Here is a 6,346-nt window from a genome sequence, read left to right on the forward strand (position 1 = left end):
CCTTTTTTATAATGATACAAGTGAGTTCTACCTTTTCAACTTCCAAATCCATACAAAGTGCGTCCCTGCCGTTTCAGAGTATAGACGACATTCATTGCGGTTTTGCGCTTGGCGTGTACTGAACAGGCCACAACATCTCGGGTGACATTTTCCTGTACACCATCAGCATTCGTAGATTAAATCGGAGATGCATTTTACACCACCACGACGAGCCAGACGCCAAATTGCGGATTTGGTGATTCCCTAGATTTTATCACGAAGAACCTTGCGATGACGCTTGGTACGGGAACGCAAACATGATACCGCTCATTGTACCGTCCGGACGAGCATGTTGCTCGTGTGGTAAGCGAGCACCCACTGATACAAAACAAGCTTGCGTGACCTGTATATATAACATTCCCGTATGTACTGAAACGCTTACATGCTCCTTTTTGACGACTCTGCGTGGGATATGCTGGCAAATTGCGCATTTTCTTCGCTGTTTTCGAAGGATTTTATGAAAATCCTTGTTTTGGTTTATTTATAGTAGTCGCAGTAATTCCGAAATTTAATACGAAATACGTGCACAAATTTCCGATCAGATAGTGCAAAAATATTGCGATTTCGTCCAGTAGAACGGAAGATATTCGCATTTCAAACCTGGGAAAATTTCTCAACTAAAATTTTTGAAACGGGACCCCATATTGAAACGTTAGAAGTATTCTACTTCAATACGAACAAACGACCTCTCAAAATACATAGATTTTACTCGTTTGAATCGACACTGACAAATAATCATTGTTCCAATTTTGACACTGTCGTCACTCTTCTTATATGCACTCAGATTTCAACCATCGATCTGTGCATGACTCAACACAACCCTGAACGGACATCATACACGCAAAATTTTATTTATGCATCGATAGCATATTTTTCTATCTGCATCTCGTTTCTTCTGCTGTGAATTTTATGCATTGGACATATTCGGTCTATCCACTCATTGAATGCTTACTAGAGGTATATACATGAAAATGCATAAAAATCACAGCAGAAGAAAATAGTCGGGAATAGAAAGTATGCTAACTATGCATATACATACTACATACGGTAGTGGAAGGTAAAAGTAATTCTAATAGTTAAATTGAGTATCCTACCTAAACTTAGCTTAAGACTTAATCACGCAGTATCAGGTCAGTCAGCACACTTTATTTATTAAAACTTAAAACTACATACCTACAGAAGGTAAAATTAAAAATGGAAATCATGCAATAACAGAAACAAAATTTTTAGAAGGGCCGTTGTGTCTAGTACGGATAGATTAGTCTAGTACGGATAGATAGTAGAAGAAACTGAACTTGAGTACTTGCTCTATTCATACGAGAAATCTAATATTAATTTGCATTTATCCCCGAAGGGATTTTATAACTTCTGTAATAAAATATATTAGTTACAAAACCGGAAACTATTTCTATCTGTTCGATTGCTAGCGCAACAAACAGCCTTTCAAATGACGCCCATATTGATGATAATTCTCTATTTTCTGGTAATGGGAAGCCGCCATCTTGGATTTCAAAAAGGCGTTAATCATCAACTCCCGTTGTCTACTGACCAACCCCTTTCAAATGACACCCATATTGATAATGGTATTCACTGATGTGGTTTTTTATCTCTTTTACTCTTGCTGGTACATAAACCGGTATTGCGCTTAATAAAAGGGACACCGTTTTTGCTCGCAGTGAATTTTTATTTCACTCTTGCTCTCATCCTATCAAATCATCTTTTTTTATTTTTTTACTTGCAGTGTGCGTACATGATGCACAAATAAAAAACTAGAAAACAAGAATCAACGCGTAATTATTTCGCTCGCAGAAACTGTTTATGATCAATTATTTAAATTGATACTACATTTTTCGAATATTTGTACTGATTGGCACATAGTACGGCACCGTACCAACTTCCATAGTCTTCTACTTATCCGCCTCAAGAGGGTTTTGTATATCAAGCACACCAAACTCTCGAGAGTGAATATTTTTTATCGCTGGTTGTTGAGTTTACGGTTGCACAAAGATGTGTTCAATCAGTATAATCAAATCAAAAGCCAAAATGATAAGAAAAGAATGGCTTTTTCAGTATCAATAGACACGGTTGTAGCATATCAGAGTGATAATATATTTTGCAACATCAGTTGCTACCAGTGTTTTCTTGCATCTGATTCCTCTTACAGCAATTTTTGACGCTCTCATTTATCTTTACAGAAAAACGCTCCACCGAAGGCAGTGGACTAGTATCTCACTACGAGCAGAATCGAAAATATAGTGATTCCGAAAACATGTCTGACAAGCAGGCAGATACTGTTTTTGGTAAGAAGAAAACCGGTAGCAATTATTTAAAACCAAACTCTCACGTAATTCGTTCCTTTACAGACATTCTGATTCCGTCGTTGGTAATCGCTGCCCTATTTATTGTTAACGGCATCGTATTCGCAGTCATTATGCGCTACAGGAACAAAAGAAAACGCCTTGAACTAGACAGTAAGGAATTAGCTGAACTGTAAAGTCCCATTTTCCCGTAACCAAAATACAAAGGAGTAAATAATGCGAAAGCATGACAAAATACTCAACAATGGTAATGCATGTACAAGAACATTGAAGTCATTAACAAACAAGAAAAGAAAACCATTATTGCCGCTCACTGGAAAGCTTAACCTTGATAGTGAAAGGCAATCATCGCCATCAGTAGCATCGTAGTTCCATGCTAGAAAATGTTTAGAATGCAGCAGTAAAAGTGCATGGTTATCTCCTTATCTACATGTACATTTTCCTTGCGTCCACAAATGATGCTGCCAGCCAAACGCAACCAAAAAGACATGCCTATTTTCCAACGACACAGCTACTCTCATGTCCTCTTTCGCAAATGGAACCGCACACAAGTAAAATACCATATCATCAACTTATAGTCACTATCACGGTCACCGAAGCAGCTTCATAGACAAAGCAACCCAAACATTATCATCGCTTAGGTAAGTCTTTACAGTTCAATTATTGCATCTCCAACAAAGAGGAATTTAAATACGAAATGCCATCAGTTATAGTGTGCAAACCAGATATTTTGTCGCTCTGATAAAAAAAATCATTAAATTGTAGTGAATAGCTTGAATCCAAAGTAAATTATTAGTATCTCTATACACTCACATGCCAATATGGTAACTATTTTGCACGCTGGAAAATTACTGTATACAAATCTCACAACATGCAAACCAAGTAAGCGAAAAACGAAAATATATTTATATCAGAATTTTGATAACTTATTTCCCCAATATCTTTGACAGCATGCTTTTCACACTGTACTAAAACCATAAATTAAAATAAACAATTTTTAGATCAGAGATAAATATTTTCTAAATTTATACAAACGAAAAAATAAGCATTTACGAAAGTTCGAAGTAAACAATTTGCGAATTAAACACATTCATTTACAACAATTTAGCTGATTAAATGTTGTAAAATTAGAATATTTTTTTAATTTGTTTTGTAAAACAAAAAAAAAATGTTGGGCATGGTAAACACGCTAGAACAAAACAGGACAAAAGCAAGCCAAAGATTAGATGTTATCGTATATATGCCTACCGACAGCTTTGGAGAAAATGCAATTTAATATTGGAAACTATAAAAAGAGAATGCAACATGTGCTTTATTCGCTATTATTTAGAATAACACTTTTGAACTGAGAACACCGAAAATTGACATTGAATTGACGGGATTGATAGGTAGGGAGGTCGTGGCCCTACGATTTGTGATTTGCGAAATGATGCAAAAGTGTGATCAGTTTATGAAGCTTAGTAGGCCTGTGCGAGCCGGATCAAATACACAAATTAAAATTGTAGAGGGAACCCTGAGTGTTGGAACATTCACGTCTAGTTTCATTCGGAAACACAGGCTATTGTATTATTTCCGGCTTATGTCTATGTTCAAAATTTGGCGTCTGAAATATGAACAAAATGAAACGGTTGTTTTCTTAATTTTTAAGGAAATAATATTATTGTACTTCCAAGCCGAAATAAAAAGAGGTAAAAATATATCTTAGCGGTGATAAGAATTAGAAATATCCGAATACCCACGTCTGAATCTAATTGTCATTTTTCATACATTTTCGTTGAAAGATTTATAATATGATGACAAATCTAGGATTTTAGTCCTTGCATAAAAGAAAGATTTTTTCAACTCTACCAACATCGCCATTAAATTACAACACAATCAGTTTTTTCACAACTTTACTTACATATAACGCTTTTATCTGGATAAGGCAAAACACGTCTTGTCTCTTCAGACTTACGGCACTTGGCCAATGCACCGGGCTGACGCTAGTCCAAAATTGGAAACACTACTCGTGAACGCATTAAACGACTTCTAACTTACGATGTCCCGTAAGTTAAGAGGTTCTGTTTGCTGATGAGACATACTGCAATCGAACCTTGTTTTCAGCTAGCAAGCGAATGCAAAGCAAAATGCAATATTACTCCCTAAGGTGAAATTGGCTTAAAACTGTCTATGCATGAAGGGCACAACACTATGATTAGCGTCATCCCATTGCATTGGTAAGGTGTCGTGGTTCTGAAGAGACGAATGTCATTAAAAGAATCAAAATATACGACGGCAGCGTTCATGCTTGTCTTGAAGTAAGATTTCGTTTATAGATTTTAAGGTTTTGACTGAACAAAAGCTTTTCAAATCACCAGTACCAATTATTATCGGGCTTTTATATGATCAAATGGGATTGTTGAAGACGAGTTTGAGGTATTCAATATATTTCGTTTTTTTTTTGGAAAAAAATATTGCTGGTGGGGTAAAACCGACACCCTTTGGTTGGGGTAAGACTGACACGCTGTTTAGATGATTGTTAATATTTGTGATTCAAAACAAAAGGCTGGAAATCTTTGTGAAACTTTCAATTACACTATTATCACACTATGGTAATAGCAGAAACACGCAGAAATATTTTTATGGTGTTTATTTCTTATAAGTCTCTTTCAGAATCAGAAAATGGAATCGAAGCAACAAACCGAGTTTTTAGTGATTCTTGGTTTGTCCTAGATAAAATTTATCACAGTGATACAATGATCTTTTGTATGCCACGGTGGATCGTTGATGATCAAAATCCTGAAAAATAAAAGTGTGAACCAGATAGCTTTACTGCGAAGTGTAAGTCTATTTTTTATTATTATTGTTTATTGTTTATTATTGAGAGGGAAAAACCCGCGGGAGTGGATTTTCAAAAGCTCCTTCTCCCATAGGCACAAAAACTCTATCTTTTAGGTATCAACAGTTAACAAACAAATCAAATGAAACAATGACTAACACTAAACACTGCTTAAAATAAACACTTCTTAAACTCTAACTTACATAGGTAAAGTATTAACATTAACATAAAAAATTGGCGAACACTATCAGGTTTGGGAAAGGGTGCGCGAAAACAATTTTTTAAAGAAGTGCGAGACAAATTGAAGTCAAAGACATTGTAACATTGATTGAACACTCTACACATTCTACTGACGGGTTCATTTCTTCATTTTAATTAGTACGAGACACGGGAAGACGTACAAAAGAGTAGGAACGAAGGTTTCGGATGCGAATATCAATGTTGATAAGACGGAGAATATCAGGGCAGTCGGTGTGAGACAATAACAGCTCAGAGACAAAAGACGCTTTGGCCACATTGCGGCGCAAAGACAGTGTTTCAAGACCAATGAGGTTGCAACGATCTTCGTATCTGGGGAGATTGTAGGGATCGCTCCAAGGCAGGTGGCGCTGCGCAAAACACAAATTTACGCTGGATACTCTCGATGCGATGAATGCTGGAGCTCAAATAACGGTGGCGTATTCCAGTGTGGAACGAACGAGCGTGCAGTACAACGTTTTTAAGCATTGTACGTTAGTGAAATGCTTAGTAACTCTAAAAATAAATCCTAGATTACGCGAAACCTTAGACGAGATAAAAGCAATGTGATCCTTAAATGTAAGCTTTGAATCCAAAAGAACCCCTAAATCATTCACTGTAGTTTCTCTTTTTAATTTGTTTTGCAAGATAGTGTAGTCGAATGTTACGATGGAGCGTTTTCGTGCAAACGTAATCACAGAACACTTCGAGGCATTCAAAACCATCCTGTTAGTCATACACCAATTAGCGAAAATGTCTAACTGAGATTGCAAAAACAATGCATCAGAGTAACTTTTAACTATATGGAATAAATTATAATCATCGGCATAAGACACCTTGAAGCACTTAATCAATGAATCCAGATCGTTTATGTATAGAAGGAAAATATAAGGACCGATATGGCTGCCTTGAGGTACGCCGGACGTTACGTCGA

At 36.4% G+C, this 6,346-nt stretch overlaps 1 long non-coding RNA gene across 1 annotated transcript; it reads left to right on the top strand.

Annotated features, from left to right (window-relative positions):
• Window positions 1-377: 377 nt before the first annotated feature.
• Window positions 378-4,056, top strand: LOC131681485 (uncharacterized). Its single transcript, XR_009303937.1, has 2 exons — window positions 378-2,339; window positions 2,403-4,056. It is a non-coding gene; the product is annotated as an uncharacterized LOC131681485 (long non-coding RNA).
• Window positions 4,057-6,346: the final 2,290 nt, after the last annotated feature.

Source organism: Topomyia yanbarensis, chromosome 2 (genome assembly GCF_030247195.1).
Source record: "Topomyia yanbarensis strain Yona2022 chromosome 2, ASM3024719v1, whole genome shotgun sequence".
NCBI classification, from domain to species: Eukaryota; Metazoa; Arthropoda; class Insecta; order Diptera; family Culicidae; genus Topomyia; species Topomyia yanbarensis.